General features: G+C 42.6%; 1 long non-coding RNA gene across 1 annotated transcript; it reads left to right on the forward strand.

Moving 5' to 3' along the window:
* The first annotated feature begins 11,211 nt into the window (after positions 1-11,211).
* LOC138960984 (uncharacterized) lies at positions 11,212-12,199 on the forward strand. Its single transcript, XR_011454108.1, has 2 exons — positions 11,212-11,337; positions 11,629-12,199. It is a non-coding gene; the product is annotated as an uncharacterized lncRNA (long non-coding RNA).
* The last annotated feature ends 12,865 nt before the right edge of the window (positions 12,200-25,064 follow it).

Consider the following 25,064-nt stretch of genomic DNA (forward strand, 5'->3'; position numbering starts at 1 on the left):
ACCCGAGGTAGATCTACACCAACCACTCTGCACGCCAGTTCCTAGTGCAGAAACTTTCCGAGAATAACGTTCCTCCGACCAAAATAATGCAGCTATCTGGGCACAACAACGTTAAGCAGCATTTCCCAAGAGGAACACCGTGGCTTCAGTCTGATGCTAAACGGCACTGCACCGGTCTCGGAGCTGTCGCCAGTGTCGGCAGACGACACATTGGATTCGCACGGCCACTTCAACTCCAGCCGTCTCCACTGCCACTGCCACAATCACATCCCAGCAAACGCTAACAACACTGTTTGCAAGGCCTGTGCACGTTGGTACCATCAACATCAACCAATATTTGTCCAGTCACCAAACCGAGAAGTGACCATCTGAAAGCTGTCGACTCGCCTGGCTCCGACTTGACTGTCATCCTATCGCGGAAGGATATGCTTTGCTGTTGTTGTTCCTTTTGGTTTCTTTTATCCTGTGGCCACTGCTTTTCTTTTTATCTGGTATATTTTGAAGTGACCATCATTTCGTTGTTCGAATTTATTTAATCAATGTTCAATATTAAACTTAACAGTGTTAACAAAGGCGAACTACTTTGTCCTAGTTTGAGAGTGTGTGTCATGGCGGAGGAATGAATGTCAAATTGAGTAAAGTGGTTTGAAGTTCTAAAGCGGGTTGATCCAAAGGCAATAGCGCTGTCGGTGACTTTTAGTTAGATCTGGCACAGAAGTATATAATGTAGGATAAACAGAATACTACATGGCTTGCTGTGTCGTACCAGATTTACACTCGTTGCTTTTTCAAATAGTGAACAGCTCGCTTTCGCTCGCAGTTCACTATTTAAAAAAACAACTCGTGTAAATCTGGTACGACACAGCAAGCCATGTAGTATTCTCTATACCTCATTAAAGTTTTCATTAAAATCGAATTATCAGACTCAGATCTAAAAAAAGATTGCATAGCATTTCTCATCTTCCCCTGAATTTAACAATATATAGAAACGTCATGTTTACTCTAAAAATGTGCTTAGAAAGAAAGAAAATGTGTTCAGTAAGGTGGAGCTTGCATTTTTCATGGTCCGCTAACTTCGACCATTATTTTTCATGTTTACTGAGACGAGTTTTGTAATTAATGTATTCATCTTTTCTGTTTTTTCAAAGAAAAAGAGATGTTTTTGTGCCATAGTTTGACCGAGTCCTAATCACTCTGCCATTCTACCTGCGCAAGCGTGTGATTAATGCGCGGTTGAAGAGTTCTGTGAAAATCATTCATTACAGCATTAATATCAAATGCATAGTTATGCTGTTGTTCTGTTGAGGCGATACAGGCAGATACTTCTGTGTTCTTTTCATGTTTTGGTATTGCTAAGGAATTTTTTTTCTGACGTATTGCGTAGCAGACGAACTTTTCTGACGTCAAATACTGTATGAAGTGATGTTGTTGAGGCAAGACAGTGTATGTTTGTGTTGTCTGCTCCAGAGATGTATATTTCGTACATTTGAGCGTTCTGAACTTTTCAGTTGCTAAAGGTAGTGCCCACAAAGTATAGCTCCTCAACCCACGAGCTACCGAGGATTCGGGCTTTTTGCTGGGTGTTTATTGTTTTTGGTTGCTGGGTGTTTACCGAAAAATAAACACCCCTTTCATTTTACAGATGGAAAGAAGCAGAGGGGGGGAATAAAAAACAAATGGTGTGTACTTTCGAAATGGGAAGTGGAAAAAAACGCAAGGCGATGGCGTGCATGGATAAACGCCATATAGGCTACAATGAGGCTGTGTGTGGTTTTTTTACACCCCCGGTATAGGGGTGTGTATAGGATTCGGTCGATGTGTTTGTTTGTTTGTTTGTGTGTTTGTGTTCGCATATAGATCTCAAGAATGAACGGACCGATCGTCACCAAACTTGGTGAACAGGTTCTATACATTCCTGAGACGGTCCTTACAAAAATTGGGACCAGTCAAACACACGGTTAGGGAGTTATTGGTGGATTAAGATTCTACAAGGACTTATAGAGGGACATATTAATGGTCAAAGGGAAATAACCTTCTCAGTTGGTGGCAGGGAGAATGGTAAGGACGGGGGTGTTTTTCCTACCTCGGAGGAATTTCTTGTTTTTATTAGAACCCAGGTTGAATTTTGTTCCAGTGTCTCTAAACATCAATTTGACAAATGAAGTACATCATGAGATCACATGGATAGTCCTGCAGACGCATATAATAAGTGCGAAGAGCGACGCATTTGTTGTTGCCACGTGTCGGGTAGCTCTGACTCCAAAGAGGATCGCTGTCCGACAGATGGCTCCCGTCGTGCCACTGGTAGTCACTGGTACTCAACCTGTCTGCTCCAACCAGGTAGCGGGCGTCAACGCCTCCTGTGAAGAAGAAATCGTTTGCTAAGTCATCAGAGCATTTGGTCCCAGGCGATCAAAGACAATGATAGTAAAGAACGAATGCTGAAGAACGCGTACTGAATTATCAACAAGTCGCGTAAGGCGAAATTACTACATTTAGTCAAGCTGTGGAACTCACAGAATGAAACTGAACGCACTGCATTTTTTCACAATGACCGTAGTCCGCCGCTTGTGCAAAACGGAGTGAAACTGACGAGCCTGTTCAGCGCGGTAGTGGTTTCGCTGTGCTGCATAGCACGCTTTACTGTACCTCTCTTTGTTTTAACTTTCTGAGCGTGTTTTAATCCAATCATATCATATCTGTATGTTTTTGGAAACAGGAACCAACAAGAAATAAGATGAAATTGTTTTTAAATCGATTTTGGACATTTGATTTTGATCATAATTTGTATATTTTTAATTTTCAGAGCTTGTTTTTAATCCAAATATAACATATTTATATGTTTTTGGAACCAGGAAATATTGTAAAATAAGATGAACGTAAATTTGGATCGTTTTATATAAAACAAAAAATTATTACAATTTTCAGATTTTTAATGACCAAAGTCATTAATTAATTTTTAAGCCACCAAGCTGAAATGCAATACCGAAGTTTGGCCTTCGTCATAAATTGCTTTACAAAAATTTCAATCAATTTGATTGAAAAATGAGGGTGTGACAGTGCCGCCTCAACTTTTACAAAAAGCCGGATATGACGTCATCAAAAGTAATTATCGAAAAAAATTAAAAACACATCCGGGGATATCATTCCCAGGAACTTTCATATCAAATTTCATAAAGATCGGTCCAGTAGTTTGGTCTGAATCGCTCTACCCACACACACACACACACACGCACAGACAGACACACACACATACACCACGACCCTCGTCTCGATTCCCCCTCCATGTTAAAATATTTAGTCAAAACATAAGACATAAGACATAAGACATAAGACTTTATTTCAACCATGTGCAGTACACTAGGGACATGTTTTGGCCAGAGTACAATCAATCAATCCATACACACCCTTCCAAATGCAAAATGCACGCTTGCAATCTCAGTCACACACACGCTCACGCACGCCCGCATACATTCCCCACACAAAACCCACAACAGCACACACGCACAAGCATGCTCCTCCTTAACAAAACGTATTTAACCATCAATTGTACATATGCGTAAAATAAACAGTATAGAAGTATCAGTAAGAATTATATACTTGACTAAATGTAAAAATGTAAGTGGTTCGGGAAATAAACTCGGTTTAAATTTACTGTGGTAACATTTTGCAGAAAAAATTAATATGTGCTCAAACGAAAATAAATGTTTGATTCACGTAGAATGGCCAGTAAATGAACGGAGTTTCCATAAATAAATGGTAAGGAGACAAATTCGAACGAACCAGTCAAAAGATAAATATTGAACCATACGTGCTGACAAATTTATATTTTGATTATAATCTTGGAGTGAAAACCAGAATTTAAACAATATCACATCACATGCGATGCGAATGGATTTATTACATGTTTTGATATCGCTTAACGCGTTTCCGTTACTTTTTTGACCAATTTGTTAGTAATCACTTACTTATGACATTAGGCAGCTCTGTGATGACCGGTCCATCTGTGGTCAAGTCCGTGAAGTAGTACAGATGACCGCCGTCATCTTCGCATTGTGACCGCGCCTCCTCCGGCGTTAAAGCATACATGTACAGTTTCGCACACTGACCCCTTATCAGTCGGTACCCCAAACAAGACGGACAACCAGGTTTCTCTGTAACGAGTAGAAACAAGTCGCGTGAAGCGATATAAAAACATTTGGTGAAGATCAACACCACAAACCAATCATCGCCGAGACTACATGTATATAGTCTCGGCTAACCATACCGAAGACCGAGACGGGTCACGCTCGCCTCCACGAAGCTTGCGTGCGTAGTACTTACTGAAGCTATTTTCTTTCATTCTGAGCAAATGTTTCGACAAAACATGACATATCTATATATTTTTGAATTCAGGAGAAGATGACGAATATAATGCAATCTATATTATAATACGCGTGGGCTTTTTCGCCGTGTGGACGTATCTCCTACCAAACCCCGCCGATTTGGCCCCTGTCCCTCGGTTTTCCCGTAGGAACGGATCGCGATGAACACGATGCGCTGGGTTAGTTAGATTAAAGGGCAGCTGTTGGGTTGTGCCTCTCAAAATCTGTTCATCAGAATGAGTTCTCATGTAATTGAAACAGTTCGAAAGCGAAATGGCTTTTTGAGGCCTTTTGGCATGACATTTTGTAGCAGACCAAATATCCCAGCTATCCCATTGGCCGAAAGCGAACGGTTTGACTAAACACTACGCGACCGCACCCCAGACAAACCTAGCCGTGTGTTTTATTTCTCTGACTTAAAACTCGGTACAAAGTATGATAATGTTGTGAAGATACTGGATATATAAAAAAAAAGATTACATGTACATGCTTTAGTTTGAGGCCCCGCAAGGTAGTGCAAGGTCGCGTGCGGTCGCGTTCGGTCGCGCAGTCTTTAGTCAGATCCAAAGCGAACGTCAGTTGCCACTTGCTTCTCCCCAGCTTTGAATCGGGGCAGCTGTCAACTGCTGGATCCTACAACTGGCTCTGCAGGTAAATCCCATTTATCAGTCTGTAAAACTTTCTAAAAGTGTTCCAAAACCTTACTGGATTCTGCCACAGGGTTTATACTAAAGAGAATTTGCAACATTATTTCACCATTCACCACGTTTCTCTCCCCCGCCAATTTGATTTTGCCTTGCCACGCCACGGCTCAACTGCAGGATTTTTGCTAATGCATCGCTGCATTCGTTGTTTTTCTTTTGTAATTTTTTAACCCAGGCATAGGCCATACAGGAGGGGGGATTTCAAGGAATCTTGCTGAAATCTATTGCATGTGTCTGCCTTCTTTCGGGTATTTTTTCTAACCTAAAGGCCATACATTGGGGGCGGGGCGGGGGGTGTTAAAAGAATCTTGCTTAGGCCATTAGGGGGTGTCTATTACCTGAAAACAGCATAGGGAAAATTGTGTTATGTAGACGTATTTTATGATTTTGCTAATAAAAAAAATAAAATGTCCTCCCAGTCCATACATGGAGGGGGAGGGGTGAACGAATCTTGCTTTTTCTGCTACTCTAACCCATGCATTACATGTGGGCGGGGGGGGGGGGGGGTGAACGAATCTTGCTTTTTCTACTTCTCTAACCCATGGCATAGGCCATACATGTGGCGGGGGTTCTATTACCTGAAAAGAGCATCCACACACACACGCGCACACGTTCCATAGGACGTACATTTATTGTGTGTGTGTGTGTTTGTCTGTGTGTGTGTACATGAGTGTATATGCATGGCTGCGTGTACTCGATTGTGTGTGTGTGTGTGTGTGTGTGTGTGTGTGTTTGAACCATGTATATATATATATTTTTTTGTTGTCCGTACACCTGTTCCTTGTTCCGGTATTCTCTCACGCCGCCCCGTCCCTGCATTCGCTGCTCCATCCACATCTGAATTTCGTTCCGCTGCCAGACCTGTCGATTTTACAGACGCTCCAGGGAGGGATGTCGGGTCGTTGCGGTAGGCTACCCTCGGAAGTTGACACTGCACTTCTGCTGAGTCACTTCGACGGTGTTCAGTAGTGGGTCTGTCCCGAGCTAACGGACTCAGCCCACTACCTACTATGCCCCCTACTAACGACATTGACTGCTAAGTCGCGGAGCCAGACTAAGTGAGCGTCCCCTCCAGAGAGCAGACCGCCACCACGTCCCTCCGTCGACCCCCCAGAACGTCACACGTTGAAGACTGACAGCAGAAGTACTATTCAGGGAAGGATGGAACAGGAACAATGAGACCAAGGTCACCATGAGAGCTCCGGGCATGAAGGGCCACAAGAGCAAGGACATTTTATAATTTTGGATGATTAATGAGATGAGGATGATAATAATGATGATGCTATGGATTTCCAATTTGGTTTGAGACTACGTGACAGGGCAGCACTCTACGCTTACTGTCATAATATATCCTGGTGTCAACCAGGCGCGCCCGAGAACTGCTGCACCTGCGGTGTTGGTCAGGTATACAGAACCTGAGCACCCTCAAAGTCGCATTCGTTAAGTGAATGACACTCGGCTGTGTGATTCCAGCCTTCCCATAGGAACCATAGCACTTCCACTCTGGGTAGGAGCCGACCGTAGCCCGAAAAACCCACATGACCCTGATTGGATTCGAACCCACGACCTCCCGGCCCGCAGCCCGATGCGCTAACCACTGCGCTACGGGGGCCGGTTGTATATATTATTAGTTATCGTTAGATTTGACTGTGATATCAACATTTATCAGTCTGAATGTCGAGAAAGCTGAAATCATATCAGATCGAGGCGTAAGCCGAGAACTGATATGATTCAGCCTTTCGAGACATTCAGACTGATAAAAAAAACCGCTCGCGCTGGACCCGAGTACTCTTCAGACTGGCTGGCTCCCCCAGTATGAAAGTTTTTGTCTTGTGCACGTTTAAGACCAAGTGATTGCTCTGTGTGAATTACAGGCATTCCCTTTGCTATATAAATACATTGCATGCGAGCCGAGGATGTGCGTGGTGACTGGCCTTTCTCTTTTATTTGATCACAGTGAAAAATATAATGCCGACCCTCTTCATAACTTAACACAGCAGCAGGTCACAGGTCACAGCACCGAGACAGCGCTTGTTCGTGTCATGAATGACCTCCTGCGCGCGATGGATGGTGGTAATCTCTCCATTCTCACCCTACTCGACCTCTCAGCAGCTTTCGACACAATAGACCATCAGATCCTTCTTGACCGCCTCCATCTCTCTTTCGGACTTTCCGGCACAGCACTCACCTGGTTTCAATCCTATCTCTCGGACAGAACACAGACAGTCTCAGCAGGCAGCCACACTTCCAAAACTTCCACCCTTTCACTAGGAGTTCCTCAAGGATCTGTCCTCGGGCCAGTCCTTTTCATTCTCTACACCAAACCTCTATCAACTCTCATCAGCCACCACTCGGTTTCCAGTCAAACCTTTGCTGATGACACACAACTCCGGGGCTCTTGCCCCCCAGATCAGCTCGATTCCACCATCCGCCGCGTGCAGGACTGTGTCGACGACGTCAAGCGCTGGATGACCTGCAACAAACTAAAACTAAATGATGACAAAACTGAAGTCCTCCTCATCCACCCTAAAAACAAGCCTCTCCCTCCTTCTGTTCCTTCTTCTATCTCTGTAGGCAACTCTGACATCAAACTCTCATCCTCTGCTAGAAACCTTGGAGTGACCTTCACAGACACCCTCTCCATGGACAAGCACATCACGAACATCTGTAGATCTGCATACACTGAGATCAGAAAAATCAGCAGCATTAGACATCTTCTTTCCTTTGACGCCACCAAAACTCTTGTCTGCTCTCTCATTCTCTCCAAATTTGACTACTGCAACGCTCTACTCACAGGCATTCCCCAGCACCTCACAGACAAACTTCAGAAAGTCCAAAACACAGCAGCTAGACTCATCTTCAGGGCAAAGAAACACGACCACATACAACCACTTATGCAACAACTCCACTGGCTTCCTATATCTTCCCGCATCATACACAAGACCGCCAACATCTGCTTCAACTCTTTCACTGATCCTCACTTTCTTGTCTATCTTTCTGAACTCTTGCATCCTTACACTCCATCCAGACAGCTTCGCTCATCCACTGACAGCAGAATACTTTCCACCCCACGCACCAAAACCAAAACCACTGGCGACCGTTCTTTCTCCTTTTCCGCTCCCACTCTCTGGAATCAACTTCCCCACCCCACCCGTCACTGTAAATCCTCTTCCACTTTCAAAAAGTCCCTTAAAACCCACCTTTTCAAATCTGCTTACAATACCTGAAGCACACGCCTGCCTCGTGATATGTTTTTATCTGCCAGCATTCCAATAAACTCACTAGTTAAATATTTTTATTGGGTAGTCTCACATAAGTAACACTATAATATGTACTACTGTTGTTTGTAAAATATGTTTTAAACGCTTATTTAATTTTTTTTTTGTTATGTATTTAAATATTTGCTGAATTTATTGTGTGTGTGTGTGTGTGTGTGTGTGTGTGTGTGTGTGTGTGTGTGTGCGTGTGTGTGTGTGTAAGTGTGTATGTCTGCTTGTGTGAGGTTGGGTGTGTGTTAAAATGTGTTGTGCAATATGGCATGAAAATCTTTTTAGATTTGTTGTTAAAAATTACAGCTTTGTATACCATGTTTATTATTTTTTACGAAGTAATGATAGTTAAATAGTCTTTTATGTTTTTTATTTGATCGACCTTTTTAGGATTATGGAGTTTTATGCACTGCCTTTTATAGTTAACTAAATTTTTGTATTCGAAATAGTCCACTGTAGTCGATGTAGGCCTTAAGCTAATTGTTTGTCCAGTATTTAATTTAATTCTCTATTTTTGTATGAACTCAAATGTTTAGTGTTTTTAGTATTGTCTTGTTAGCCTAAGTTCTATTTAATCAGAGTATGTTTGCGTGTGCTTATACCTAGTGATATTGTAAAGCGCATAGTGCTTTTAGTTATGCGCTATAGAAATCTCCTTAATAAATAAATAAATAAACACATGCCTGTGGTGTGAATATTGTTTTCTGAAATTAAACTTGAGCGATTGTTCTGTGTGTGCTGATCTCTACAATCGAAGGGAAGTAACTCATTTTTTAACCTAAGTTCAGGATTCGAAAGACCGCGTGTGTGATTTTACAAGCGATGAAGATGATTGCTGAGTTTGTGCTTATTCGAGCCTTTGTGATTCAGTGTTCAAATTTGGATTACCTACTTCTTTAATCGTCACTTACTGATTTAGGTGAGCCTAACTTTGATGTCTGTCGTTGTCTGTCTGGGGGAAAACGGCGCACCACTGTCGAGTTGTTTTTATGCGGCAACGCATGTAGCCTAGTGGTCTCTCTGGATGTCCAAGATCCGACCTCCTTCGCCACCTTTTATTCTAACAGTATCACCAACTTTGAAAATGGCAATTTCCATGCTGGTCAACTTGAGCCGAAGATACAAAAGCAAACGACAGATCCTGCAGCAGACGACAGATCTGTAGCAGACGACTGATGAGACAGCCTTGTTCTATTGAACCATAGTTAGCAATCAATGCTCTAAAAGCGATAACAAATGAACAAAACTACTGTTTTAGTGTAAGTTTTATTTTGTCGCTCAAGATTTTGAATCAGGATGTTCTTGGGATTGATCTAAGCGGTTGCACATGAAGCGTACCTCGTTACGACAACTTTACTAGAGTTGTGCGCCTTGAATCACTGTGTGTCCCTGTGGCTCTATCTCTCGTGCTCTCTGTCTCTCTTTCAGTCTCACCGAGACCAAATCCCCACCCGCTGGCTGGCTTGCAAATCGTCTCGCACGCGATACGCATGCTTTTCTCGTCACTGTGTGACGTGTTCGGCGGTTCTATTAGCCGAACAGCAGTTCTATCCCACCGCGAATTGCGCCCACCGCCAAGAGTCGCTTTTGTGGATTATTTCGCATTTATGTCCCAGGTAACATTATGAAGTTTTAATACGATCAATCGGACCTATTATCAAGTTAGTGTATCAACTTTTGAACGAACTGTGCCCAGTAGTTTCCAAGCAATAAGCTGTTAAGTCGAGACAGACAGACAGACACACACACACACACACACACACAGACACACAATTAAAGTCTGTTGGACCCTAGTACTGCGTACTCGGGGATAAATGTTGATATCACAGTCAAATCTAACGATAACGATTTTATCGCATTCGATTTCGGAACAGTAGGAATCATAAACCAACCTAAGAAGTCAGACAAACGCAAGGGAGGCTACTGCCTTGTATTTAATGTTGGAAATGTTGGGTTGTCTTTTCCTGCTTTCGGGTAACTTTGCTGCTCTTACTTTTATTTTTCAGTAACTGGTTATTTTTCTCAGACAAAATAAGGCATTTATAATGAAAAAAGAAAAAAAATATACGGTCGAAACAGATCACCAACAAAGGCTAACAAGTTCAGTGGAGTTGCCAGTTCGAAGGAACAGCGAAGAATGTCCCAGAACTTTACTTCCTCAGTCGTACTCTTTTTGACTGTTCGATTTGGCAATTCTGAACGATGGCACTGAGGAACTCAAGTGCGCCAGGCAGTATCAGCGAAGTCCTCTGGGTCATTTTCTGTGCCCAAGAAAGCTTCCAGGTATTTGTCGGTATCAGCGGACTGCATAATAATGTTGTCGAAGCTCAGTCTCGCTTACGACACATCCAAAATGGCGTCCTCCGACGGCGCTGTGACTGTGAAAGACGCTGAAAGTTGTTCGGTTGATGTTGTATGGCTACGACTAAGAAAGGTGGACAATGGTTCATGCAGGTGCGAACTGTTTAAATCGGCTGCTCATTTCCTGCCTTTTTGTGAGTGATGTGCGCTGAAACACTGCAAGAGCTCTCACAGTTTTCTAAGTACTGCCACTACTGGTACTTTCAAGGTCAGCTTTGTTTATGGCTGTTCCAACTACCTCAGTCGGTAAGATTGTAACATTCTTTTGTACTACTTCTCTGTTAAAGCTGGGTGATTTTATTCATTGCTGTGACAAATGGATTTGTATATAATTCAATATTAGATGGTTTAAACACATGTGTACAGATTGGCTTGCCATACTTGAAGTAGCACGACTTCACGGCGTGGTCTAGTTCTGTAAGGCGTATTTCCATTGGCTGCTTTGGCCAATAGGAGGAAACGAGGTTAGCTTCGTGGCGTGTAGAAGGTTAGAGCGTTCTTGACAGTCGAGGAAGACAGACGTGTTTTGATGTCTCCGCGTTGGGCGAGAATGCTGCTCACCCTCGAACACTGAGGTCTAACACCGAAAGACTAGTGTGGCGGACGAACCATGAGTGGTTCTAGGCTGTAAAGATACAGGTATTTATTGAATTGTATTTTGCTCAGTAATATTGACGGGTGAAATGACTGGGAGAGTCATGTTGTAAATTGGGCTGGAAAAGCGTGAGCCGCTGTGTCAGCCATTTTGAAAAGGAAGGTCGTATGTTCTTTCGGTAATGAAGTTACTTGTAAATGAGCTGGTGTAAATAATATATCCGCATAAGTTAGTGGACGGATAGTTGAACAGTATTGAGAAAGAATAGCAGTATTATTTCGTAGAAAAGTTTAGATAAGAATTGAGACTTATGGTAGTCTAAACTTTTTACGCAGCACCCCGGGTCGGAGTGATGGGTGGGACCACTTGACAGCGGGAGAGAGAGAGAGATGGGCATCCCCTCCTTGGCGCAACGAGTTGATGTTGAGAGCGCAGGGTTGTAGCAACGCTGGAGTACTGGGAACTGGGTGGAGCCGCACCCCATAGCCACCACGAGCGGTATTGCGTGGGTGGTATGTATCCCGGGTATGTACCCGTTAAGTTTGTGGAATTACGGTACGTGTGAACTGCCACCGAAGAAACATAATTGTGGAGTCACTGAAGTGTGAACTGCCACCGAAGAACCATAATCGACGAGAAGATTGTGTGAGACGTAGACGTCGTCAATTTAAGTATTACGCGACACGTGATGTGCGTAACATGACACTGTAGTAAACAGGAACTGTAAACATTAGCAGAATTGTGTGGATCAGGAACATTCATCTAACGTGAGACAGTTAGTCTCCGACGTGTGTTAAGATATTATTCTTCTTATATATGAATGAACGTGATCTGTAGAATGCATGAGAAATAACGTATTTGTATTGTTGTGTTGATGATTCATTACAGGTACGAGGGCAAAGGGCATTGAGAGTGTTTAGTCTTTGTGCTTTGTCTGAGTGTTGTGTGCGAGAAACAGTAGACAGTAAACAGAGTAGAGCACGCATATTTTCGATACACACAGACACTCATCTGAAAATTCATCCGTAACATTTGGTGACCCCGATTTTCTCTGTGTTAGGTAGTTGTTTCCCTTGCATTGCTAAATTGAAATTTTTGCCCCAGTGTTAGTCTTTGAGATATTTCTTGGGGGTAGGTCAAACACAAAAAGTTTTTCGTAAGATGTGAGTGATTGTGGTGTTCATGTCTTGTTTTGTATTGTGACCGTCTCCAGTTTTACGGTAGTGCTTATTGTATAGTTCTGAGCACTGAGGGATTAACTTCATTTTTCTTCCTGTGGGGTCTGTCAATTCTTTTTCTTTGCTCTTTTCTGTACTTTCAGTTTTGTAAAGTATTTGTAAAATATTCTCTTTCTACTTTGGAATAGGGAACTATCTGTCGTTAGTTAACCCTTTGCCCTTATTTTACATTGTGAATTGTTTGCCTTTGATTAATTTTTTCATTTAAGTTGTTTGGTTTTCCTGACTTTGATATTTTTTATTTATTTTGAAAATTTTTTGTGGAACTTGATTAGGTTAATTTCATTAGTAGTTATTTATAGAGTTGGTTTATATTAAGTGGAAGTTTTTTTCATTTGGTTTGCTATTTTAAGGATTAAACTGGTATAGATTGGGTACTATGACATTTTTTGGTTTAACTTATTCTGCTGTTTGGAGTGATTGTGTCACTTCATAATTTTTTGGACTCTGTTCTTGTTTGCTTCCAACTACATTTTTTTTTTGTTGTGGTGGTTTGGATTTCATTTATTTGGAGTTTGGTTTTCTAGTGTTGTATTTGGATTGTTTTGATATTATTCCTGCATATTTAGTTGTTTTTTACGTAACTGGAACTTTCTAATACTTTAAATTCTTCTTAAAAATTAAGGTTTGTGTTGACATTTTGTACTTGTATATATGTTTGAAACAAGATTCGTTTTTTGACTTCATTGACTGAGTATCTGACTTTAATTAGAATTGTTGGATATTTTTGCGTGAGCTTTATGCCAAAACGTGTTTGGATATGGTCTTGTGTTGACTATTCTATCTTGTGCCAGATTTTGTGTGGTACTTGACAGTTTTCAAGTAGATTGCTTGAACTTGCATTATTGTTTGAAACTTTTTCAAATTTTTTCTTCTCTAAACTTGGACATATTTTAGTGTGACTTTGATAGTTCAAAGCTTACACTATGGAGAACGAAGATGATTATGATGCGTTGTTTGACAAGTTTGTTAAACAGGCAGAGACTTTGGGTCTTGCTGCAGAGAAACGTGAGAAATACGTGAAAGAAAGTTTTGATCGTTTGGAGAGAAAACGAGAAAAAGATGAAAAGCAAAAAGAAAGGGAAATGGAAGAAAGTCGAAGACAAAAAGAATCAGATAGACAAAAAGAATTGGAAAGGGAAGAGAGACAAAAAGAAAAAGAAAGGGAAGAAAGAGAAAGAGATAGAGAACACCAGTTGAAACAAAGAGAACTTGATCTTAAACAGGCGGAAATTAATGCTGGGTCGCGTACACCGCAAAATGGTCGGGATTCATACCCTAGTGTTGGTGCTCGTCCTGTTTATCCCAGGCTTCCTACGTTCAGAGAACAACATGATGATATTGATTCATACTTGTTCAGGTTTGAGACTCATGCAAAAACTCTGGGTTGGGAAGAATCAAAATGGATCACTTACTTAACTGCACTGTTAGAAGGTAATGCGTTAAACCTCTATCATAGCCTTGCTGCTGCAGAAGATCTGACATACGAGTGTCTTAAAGAAAACTTGCTGAAAAAATTTCAGTGTACGTCTGAAACTGTTAGACAAAAACTCAGATATAGTAAACCAAGCGAAAAAGAACCATTCCAGACATTTGGAATTGAGTTGCAAAGGTTGTTTGACCGTTGGGTTGCACTATCAGGAATACCAAAAGATATTAATGGTTTGACAAACTTGATTTTGGGAGAACAGTTTCTTGAGAGTGTATCAGCAACGTTCATTCGTGGACAAGGTTTGGTGAAACTTGATGATATGGTCACAGCTGCCGAGAATTACCGTTTATCACGGAAGTCAGGGTCTACTATTTTCTCTGCTGGTTCCTGTATTCAGGAAGAGTATGTTGGCGCTGCTTTCGCACAGGGTGATAATCAGAGGGGTGATCACGGATTACCGCGAGTTGGTTCTGGTTTTGCTAAGAATAGTGATAACCGGAGTTATGGACAAGGGACTTCTGACGCTCAAGCATATCCACAAGGTGATGCATGTAAATCACGTAGAAGTAGACGCAGACGTGCACGTGGTCAGAGAGTTCGTTCACCCCGAGAGGACGACACTTGTTTTCTGTGTTTTGAAAAAGGTCATTGGTGTGAAGAGTGTCCATTGCGGATAAATCCTGTAAATCCTTGCTGGGCTTGTGGTTTGGGCGGCCATAAGTTGAAATCGTGTCCGATGGCTAAATTTCTGGAACAGATCGAGTTAGGAAATGAAGTTGTTCCGGAGGTCGTTCCTCCAGTCGTTTCTCCAGTAAAAAAAGTAAGGAAAAGTTTGCATTTGGAACATGGTTGTGTCAACGATAGTGCATGTTCAGTACTGCGAGACACGGGTTCTACGATTTGTGGAGTTCGTAGTCGGTTGGTGGAAAAGGATCAGTTTGTTGGTGGAACCGTCACCTGTAAAACGTTTGGTGGGGAGGTACTTACTTATCCTCAGGCGAAAGTGGTGGTTGAGACGCCTTATATCTCGGGAGAGCTGGTTTGTTGTGTTCTGGATGACCCTGTGGCTGATTTGATCATAGGCAACATTCCGGGGATTTCAGAGGCTGCAGACTATTTTCCTGTTGTTGAGGGGGTTACAGCTATTACTAATCGTGCGCAGGCAAAGAGAAGAAACCCTCCTCAGGTCTCTGAGGACTTGGCAGTTGTACGAGAAGAACTCAGTCAGTTACAGGCAGATGTGAACAGATTAAAAGGTGGTTTTTCACTGGCTAGTAGTGGAATGTCTAGGTCAATTGAGACTACTGCTGCTGTAGGCCATGGTGGCACTCGCAGAAATAGGTCAAGAAAAGGGTTTGCATGATTTTGTGACTACTTACCGGTTTAGCATCAGAAACATGAGTCATGGTACTATGTTGGAAGAGTCGTGGACTCAAGAGAAGAAAACTGATGATGCTAAAGAAAAACTTTACATGTTTGAGCTGGAAAGCAACATGACTGGAAATTGTGAGTTAAAAGAAAAAACTCAGTGGAATCTTCCAAGAGAAGGGAGAAGTACTTTAACAGGCATAAAGTAGTGTTTGTTACACATATGGGATCAGTAGATCAGAATGATTTTGGTCTTGTGTCAGCTCCGATAGTTTTGCTCGCAAGATGAGTATGTTGAGACTTTAAGAGGTTTTCAGTATAAACTTCTTTTATTTTTTTTGTGACAGCAAATCAGTTCAGACAGTGATTGAATGGTATGTCGCGTTCAGATCACGACCAGTTTGTTCCGTAGTGGAATGCGATATCGAAATTGTATTGCAGTGAAGTAGTTACCCTCATTCACCTGTTATCCTAAAGAAAAAATAACCTCGGTCGGTCATTTTTTTCTGGGAGGAGGGGGTAATGTGACAAATGGATTGTACATAATTCAGTATTGGATGGTTTAAACAAATGTGTACAGATTGGCTTGCCATACTTGAAGTAGCACGACTTCACGGCGTGGTCTAGTTCTGTAAGGCGTATTTCCATTGGCTGCTTTGGCCAATAGGAGGAAACGAGGTTAGCTTCGTGGCGTGTAGAAGGTTAGAGCGTTCTTGACAGTCGAGGAAGACAGACGTGTTGTGATGTCTCCGTGTTGGGCAAGAATGCTGCTCTCCCGCGAACACTGAGGTCTAACACCGAAAGACTAGTGTTGCGGACGAACCATGGGTGGTTCTAGGCTGTAAAGATACAGGTATTTATTGAATTGTATTATGCTCAGTAATATTGACGGGTGAAATGACTGGGAGAGTCATGTTGTAAATTGGGCTGGAAAAGCGTGGGCCGCTGTGTCAGCCATTTTGAAAAGGAAGGTCGTATGTTCTTTTGGTAATGAAGTTACTTGTAAATGAGCTGGTGTAAATAATATATCCGCATAAGTTAGTGGACGGATAGTTGAACAGTATTGAGAAAGAATAGCAGTATTATTTCGTAGAAAAGTTTAGATAAGAATTGAGACTTATGGTAGTCTAAACTTTTTACGCAGCACCCCGGGTCGGAGTGATGGGTGGGACCACTTGACAGCGGGAGAGAGAGAGAGATGGGCATCCCCTCCTTGGCGCAACGAGTTGATGTTGAGAGCGCAGGGTTGTAGCAACGCTGGAGTACTGGGAACTGGGTGGAGCCGCACCCCATAGCTCCCGTGGGGTCGCCTTCACGCGGCGGGAGTGTTTCCACCAAGCTACCCCACCCCTTTACTTCTCTTCTTTTGTCTTATTTCTGCCTTACCAGTCCTTTCACCTATATTTCCTTCCAAAAAACTCTCCCTACTATTCCCTGCAGTTTTCTGATTCCTTTCTTGTCTTATTTCTACCTGACTGGATCCGTCACCTTTATTTCACTTCCCAAAAGTCTTCTTTTCCACATCCTTATTTCTCTGTGGTCTTCTTAAGACCCAGCGTGTTTGCCGTGCGCTGCGACCTGTACCGGTTTGGGCTGGTGACCTGATGATTGAGGGGTTTACTTAGTTGCGACTTTGTAGCGCCAACACATCATTTTGGCCCAGTCTTTATCTAAGACAGGAGGTTGAAAAAGGCTTACCCGCTTCAATCAATCGGCTGGTCAAGTCTGGGTATATGTCTTGGGCATATTGCATCGGACCTTTGGCTAAAGGAGCAAGCGGCGGTAGGAGGGGGCGGCGGTAGTCGGGACAAACACTATGCCAAGTTGTTACCTAATCCGTTTCCGCTTGGAAAGAGTTGACGAACATTATGCCAAGTTGTTACCTAACCCGTTTCCGCTTGGAAAGAGTTAAATCTCCTATTACAGATTGATACCATATGTTTCCTCTTATCGCTGCGTATATCCATCTGTATCCTTGGCGCTCTGGAGTTGGATAACCGCTCCACCTAAGCGTCCCCTTGTTGGGCTCCGTGGTGGGTGGGGATCAGATGCGACGAAGATAAAGGCCTCAAACATGGCCACCTCTTCTTTTTCTTCTTTTTTTTCAAGCACCCGAAACGGAAACAAACGAAGATACTGCGTTGACTCTGACTCTGACGATGAAGTCCGAGTCAGAGCAACAAAGAACAACATCAGCGAGGCCTGGCCCCGTTTCATTGTTGTTGAGACAGCAGATGAGGCACAGCCCATCTCCAAACTTTCGCCTTTTGCGATACAGAAGGTTATTGCAGGAGTATCATCAACGATAGACAACATTAAGAGGCTTCGTAATGGTTCTCTACTGATTGAATGTCCTTCAAAAAAGGCATCAGATGGTCTTCTCCGTCTGAATGGTCAGAAATTTGTTGATAGACCGGTCAAGGTCAGTCCTCACAGAGGCCTGAACACCAGCAAAGGAGTCATCCGATGCCGAGAGCTGGAGGGCCTCAGTGAGGCTGAAATAAAAGAAGGTCTAAAGGATCAAGGTGTCATTGATGTGTACCGGGTGTTGATCAGGAAGGGCGATATCAGAGTACCCACCAACACCCTTTTCATCACTTTTTGTACCCCAACCATCCCTGAGAAAATAAAAGTGGGATTTGTTCAAATAAGAGTGACTTTGTATATTCCATCACCAATGAGATGTTTCCAATGCCAAAGATTTGGACATTCAAAGGCTGGATGTAAACAGAAGGCAGTGTGCGAGAGGTGTGGCGGAGATCCTCACGAAGGTCCCTGCACATCACCACCCACCTGCACAAACTGTAAGGGAAACCATTCCCCGTCCTCCAGAGAATGTCCAAAATACAAGTTTGAACAGGCCATTCAAAAAACAAAAACGGAGAAAAAGATGTCTTTCTCAGACGCCAGGAAGGAGGTTGAAAAAACGAATGTTTTTTCCTTCCAGAAAAGTTTTGCGGCAGCAGTCAGTCAAAGACCTGCAACAAAGTCAACACCCACCCAGACCAGTATTTCATATAGGTCTGTGGGTGTCCAGGCTGAAAAGGATAGAGCCCACAAGAAACAAAAGTATTTGTACACAGACAGATGAAAGCACAGGTGGGGCTATCCCCACTGGAGACTCTATGGGGTCTCCTGGTGAGGTTTGCTTCACCGCCCCAACTGGAGACCCTGTGGGGGCTCCTGGTGAGGTTCGCTTCACCACCCCCAATTGAGGACCCTATGGGGTCTCCTGGTGAGGTTCGCTTCACCACCCCAACCCAGAAGCCCGTTCATAGGGCAACTCACAGGAAGGGGGCCGTCGAGGTAGTGGAGGTAGTGGACCTTACTCAATCCACACCACGAACACCTCCGGACAAGGGAAAAGTTACTCTGCCCCAAAGATCGCCTCGCACCCCAAAAATGGAGAAAAATCCCATCACACTATACAATCATTTTGGGAGTTTATCCGACGAAGAGGGTATGGAGGCAGAAACTTCTTAAAACTAAACAAACATAGCCAATTTTATTCAATGGAATTGTAGAGGGGTCCAAGCTAACTATGAAGAATTATGTCTACTTTTACACAAATTTCATCCTGTTGCTACAGCATTACAGGAAACAATGCTGAAACCAAACAAAGATTTTAATGTATCTGGATACAATGTTTTTAGAAACCATTCAGACAATAACACGTCTGGGGGAGTTGCTCTTTTGATTAAGAAAAGTGTACTTTGTAGTGAGATCAACCTATGTACAAACATTCAAGCCGTCGCAGCACGAGTGACATTAGATAAAACCATCACTCTCTGCAGTGTATATCTGTCACCATCCAAATGTTACACGAAGCACGATCTTGAAAATCTTATTGATCAGCTTCCAGCTCCCTTTGTTTTAATGGGAGATTTTAACGCTCATTCCCCTTTATGGGGCAGCAACTCTCTAAGTACGAGAGGACGAATTTTAGAAGATTTTTTAGACAATCGTAATCTATGCGTTTTAAACGATGGAGTACCAACATATCTCCATCCAGCAACAGGATGCAAGTCCATACTAGATCTAGTTATTTGCGACACCTCTCTTGTTCTAGACTTTGAATTTAAAGTCTATGATGACACATGTGGTAGCGATCATTTCCCTATCTTGATGTCTCAAATAGATGGATTGGAAGAAGCTTCCCCCCAGAGATGGAACCTGAACAAGGCAAACTGGCTGTCTTTTACTGCCGAATGTTCTGTCCAACTCACAGAAGACACTGTCTTTGATGGAAGTGACGACCCATCATCTATTTTTACAAACACTCTACAAGACATTGCCACTGAGTACATCCCAAAAACATCTTCAAACAACCGCATTAAAGTGCCATGGTTTAATAAAGAATGCCAAGAAGCCCGATCTGAGCGAAAGAGAAGTCTACACAGGTTCTACAGATGCCCAACCCTTGGCAAGAAGTTGACTTTCTTCAGATTTCGCGCTAAGAGTCGCACTGTCATAAAACATTCTAAAAGAACATCCTGGAGGTCTTTTTGCTCAAACTTAAACTCTAAGGTATCATCAAGTAAAGTTTGGAATGCTATTCGTAAAATCAAAGGGAAAAAAGGATCTGCATCAATTAACCACCTTGTGGTAAATGGATCCCTTATAACCCAAAAGAATGAAGTAGCAAACGTTCTGGCTTCAACAATGGAAAAAAACTCATCAACAGAAAATTACTGCACAGATTTTCAAAAAATCAAAGCCACCCAAGAACGTAAACCCATAAACTTCTCATCTCAGAATGAGGAGAACTACAACAAGTTGTTCAGTATAACTGAACTCAAACAAGCCTTACAAAAATGCAACAACTCAGCAACGGGGCTGGACGGAATACATTATCAGTTCCTCACACACCTACCAGAAAGTTGTCTTCTGGTCTTGCTGAAGGTTTTTAACCACATATGGGAGAGTGGATCCTTTCCACCTTCATGGCAAGAAGCGATGATTGTCCCCATTCCAAAACCAGGTAAAGATCATACAAACCCCAGCAACTACCGTCCGATAGCGTTGACCAGCTGTCTGTGTAAAACCATGGAGAGATTGGTCAACGCTAGGATGGTGTGGTACCTAGAAAAACAAAACCTCTTAAGTGATGTGCAATGTGGCTTCCGAAAGGGACACAGCACCACTGATCATTTGGTACGTTTTGAGACCTTCGTTCGAGAGGCCTTTGCGAGATCTGAACATGTACTAGCTATATTTTTTGACCTCGAGAAGGCTTACGACACGACCTGGAAACACGGTATTTTAGCTGATTTGCATGAAATGGGTTTTCGTGGACGTCTCCCTGTTTTTGTGGAAGGATTTCTAAGTAATCGATTTTTTACAGTACGGGTCGGTCCCAACCTATCAGAGTTCTGTCAACAAGAGATGGGTGTTCCTCAAGGAAGCATTCTATCACCCATGTTGTTCAACATCAAAATCAATAACATAGTAAAGGCAGTACTGAAAGGATCCGAGTCATCCTTGTTTGTTGATGACTTTGCACTCTGTGTGCGTGGCAAATCCCTACATAGAGTGGAAAGGCAGCTTCAATTATGTATAGACAAGGTGCAAAAATGGGTAACAGAGAACGGTTTCAAATTTTCCACCAGCAAAACTGTCTGTATGCATCTTTGCAAACAAAGGGGAGCCATGCCAGAACCCTCTCTGGTCCTGAATGGTAATCCTGTCAAGGTTGTTGAAGAATTTAAATTCCTAGGACTGACCTTTGACCGTCGACTAACATTCCTTAAACATATCCAGTATCTGAGAACATCATGTCTGAAAGCTCTGGATGTATTGAAAGTGGTTTCTCATACGGACTGGGGTGCTGACCGCACAGTCCTACTCAGACTTTACCGTGCTTTAATCCGATCCAAGTTGGACTATGGTTGTGTCGTCTATGGTGGAGCCGCAAAATCCAACCTAAGGCTATTAGACACAATACACCACCAGGGTATACGTCTTTGTCTGGGAGCTTTCAGGACGTCTCCAGTACAGTCCTTATATTTTGAGGCCAAAGAACCCTCTCTGAGGCTGCGACGCCTGAAACTCACCCTAAATTATGTGTTGAAACTGAAAGCTATGCCTACAAATCCAGCCTACCAATGCGTATTTCAACCACAATGCTCTGAATTTTTTGAAAGTCACCCAAATGATCGAGCACCTCTGTCTTCTCGGATTCAGTCACATCTGGCCGAATCAAAGATAAAACTCGATCATGTTAGTGAAAATCGATGGACAGAAACACCACCATGGACATTGCCAGATCCAGTTGTTCGACTCGATCTGACAAGGTTAAAGAAGTCAGAGACAAATGATTTGATTTTTAAACAGTGTTTTAGCCAGTTCTGTACCGAGTTTCCTTCCCATCAACGAATATACACTGATGGGTCCAAAGCTGAAAGTAAAGTGGCATCAGCTTCTGTTACAGGTCCTAAACTCGATAGGGCCTTTTCGGCGCGTCTTCCGGATGACAGTTCTGTATTTTCTGCAGAGTTGAAAGCTTTACAGCTAGCTCTGAAACAGGTATATCAGTCAAAAAAGAAAGACTTCCTGATTCTGTTGGATTCCCTATCGGCTCTTACCGCCGTGAAGAGAACTCAGCTAGATCACCCACTGTTGGTCGAAATCCAAGAGCTACATGCATCTCTGATTGAAGAAGGCAAAAGGATTGTGTTTGCATGGGTGCCATCCCATGTTGGAATTAGAGGCAACTCTGCAGCTGATCAAGCTGCTAAAGAAGCCAGAGAAAGACTCACCACTGACAAACACACAAAGCATTCAGATTTCAGAACTCGCACCAACATGTACATAAAGTACCTATGGCAGAGTGAATGGGACGAATGTGAAGAAAATAAACTTCATAAGATCGTCCCCCAGCTGTCGGACAGCCTACCCCAATGTCGCCTCAACAGGAAAGAAGAGACAGTTCTCTGTCGCTTACACATTGGGCACAGTCACATTACACATTCGTATCTGCTGAAAGGTGAAGATCCACCATACTGTTTTGGATGTGACGAACCATGGACATTAGAACATGTTCTCACAAAATGTGTAGACGTTCAAGAATTTCGAGACAAACACTACAATGCGGAAACATTGAAGGTTTTATTCCGGGATGTTCCCCCGGACAAGATTTTTAACTTTTTAAAAGAGATCAAGATTTTTTACAAGATTTAAAGTACCAGAAGTGAAAATGATTAATTTTTAGAACCTTCTTTTACAGTGATAGATTTGAATGTAAATAGTCTGAAACGTAGAACTTGCCATATGAAGGGAAAAGAAAATAACTGCATCGGTCTCGAATAGCAGCTAGCATCTGCTGAAGAGACATTAAACCCCAAAAACCAACCAACCGCACCCCATAGCCACCACGAGCGGTATTGCGTGGGTGGTATGTATCCCGGGTATGTACCCGTTAAGTTTGTGGAATTACGGTACGTGTGAACTGCCACCGAAGAAACATAATTGTGGAGTCACTGAAGTGTGAACTGCCACCGAAGAACCATAATCGACGAGAAGATTGTGTGAGACGTAGACGTCGTCAATTTAAGTATTACGCGACACGTGATGTGCGTAACATGACACTGTAGTAAACAGGAACTGTAAACATTAGCAGAATTGTGTGGATCAGGAACATTCATCTAACGTGAGACAGTTAGTCTCCGACGTGTGTTAAGATATTATTCTTCTTATATATGAATGAACGTGATCTGTAGAATGCATGAGAAATAACGTATTTGTATTGTTGTGTTGATGATTCATTACAGGTACGAGGGCAAAGGGCATTGAGAGTGTTTAGTCTTTGTGCTTTGTCTGAGTGTTGTGTGCGAGTGACAGTAGACAGTAAACAGAGTAGAGCACGCATATTTTCCATACACACACACACTTACCTGAAATTTCATCCGTAACAATTGCACAGCTTAATCATTCTGATTCAATTACTTTTCTTTTATAAATTTGTGATTTAAAAAAGGGAGACATTTGTTTCCTTCAGGTGAGATTTTATTCTTCAAAATTAAAATGGATAAACTACTTCCTGCGCGATATCAAATTCGCTGGGAACTTCCTGCGCGATGTCAATTGATATACAGTTCCTAGTTGACCAATGACAACAGCATGTTTTGTCATGTGATCAGTAAAAATGCGATAATCTCTGTTGTTATTTACTTATGTTATACTATGCGTTTGAATCATTATATATTTTAGACGTCATACTTTTTGTTCGTATCTTCACGATGGCTTTTACCTTTAATGCTTCAAACTTTCAAAGTGCTGCAAGGCTGGGAAGAGATGCGCACTTTCATCACTGTGTGTATGTATGTGTGAGTGTGTGTGTGTGTGTGTGTGTGTGTGTGTGTGTGTGTGTGTGTGTGTGTGTGTGTGATCATTTGGGAGGGGGGGCTGGATTTTTACACCAATGAGCAAACGTATAAAGAGGAAATTTTGTTCATGTAGACGTAATCATGCAAACGTCATTCCTGCCAAAACAAATCATTTTTCAGTGTTGCATACTCCTGTGTACAGTGGAACCCCCCTTTTAAGACCTCCACAAATCTGAGATTATACGGTCTTAAAAAGGAGGGAGTCTTAAAATGGGGGTAATTTTACAGAGGCTATGAACAGAAAGTCTGAGAAAACAAGGTCTTAAAAAGGAGGGAGTCTTAAATTGGGGAGTCTTAAAAGCGGGGTTCCACTGTATAAGGTATATTTTTTCTCATTTTCTTCAGATATGGCGTCCCAACGACCAACTCACTGCGACCTCACTTCAAGACGGTGACCACAACTTGGCCTGTGAAGCAGTACCCCGACTTCGACAAAAACAAAAGCAATCTTTCCAGACCATCATCAACCAATTGTCAGATGCAAAAACCAAAGCGAGCAAAGACTTCACACAACTAACCAATCTTAGGCGTGAAAATCAACGCCTCCAGTCGGCCACCTCATCTTCATCTGCACTACGTTTATCTACACCCACCGCTGCACCAAACAACCCTGCGGCAATAGCCAGCTCATCTTCATCTGCACTACGTTCATCTACACCCACTGCTGCACCAAACAACCCTGCAGCAATAGCCAGCAAATCTTCATCTGCACTACGTTCATCTACACCCACTGCTGCACCAAACAACCCTGCAGCAATAGCCAGCTAATCTTCATCTGCACTACGTTCATCTACACCCACCGCTGCACCAATCAACCCTACAGCAATAGCCAGCTAATCTTCATCTGCACTACGTTCACCTACACCCACCGCAGCACCAAACAACCCTGCAGCAACAAGCACTCCTACAAACACATCAAACCACCTCGACAATGTCGACGTCCTAACGCTCAGTCAAATCATGGATGACGACATGATTGACGCAACACAAAATTCAACACAATCCACAGACATGTTTGATGCAACACAAAACGCAACCCAGTCCACTTCATATGACGCAGTCACATCGGTAGAAGCTCTCCAAGCATTGTCTCAGGAATAAACATTCACATTCAACCCATTTTTTTTACAACCTTTTCAGAGTCAGTAGTTGAGGGTATAATCTGATCCCCGTTTTGAATTTTGTGGAATCATTTTGCGACATATCGATAAAGTCACGAGACAAAGAACATCAACAAAGACCATATGGGCAATCTTGTACATTTTTGCGGGGGTGTAACAGAGATCGACTTTGTCTTTATAAGAATAGGAATCACATCATCTTAAACTCTACACACGGTGACAACTGCA

The sequence above is a fragment of the Littorina saxatilis genome, linkage group LG3, assembly GCF_037325665.1.
Source record: "Littorina saxatilis isolate snail1 linkage group LG3, US_GU_Lsax_2.0, whole genome shotgun sequence".
In the NCBI taxonomy this organism is placed as follows: Eukaryota; Metazoa; Mollusca; class Gastropoda; order Littorinimorpha; family Littorinidae; genus Littorina; species Littorina saxatilis.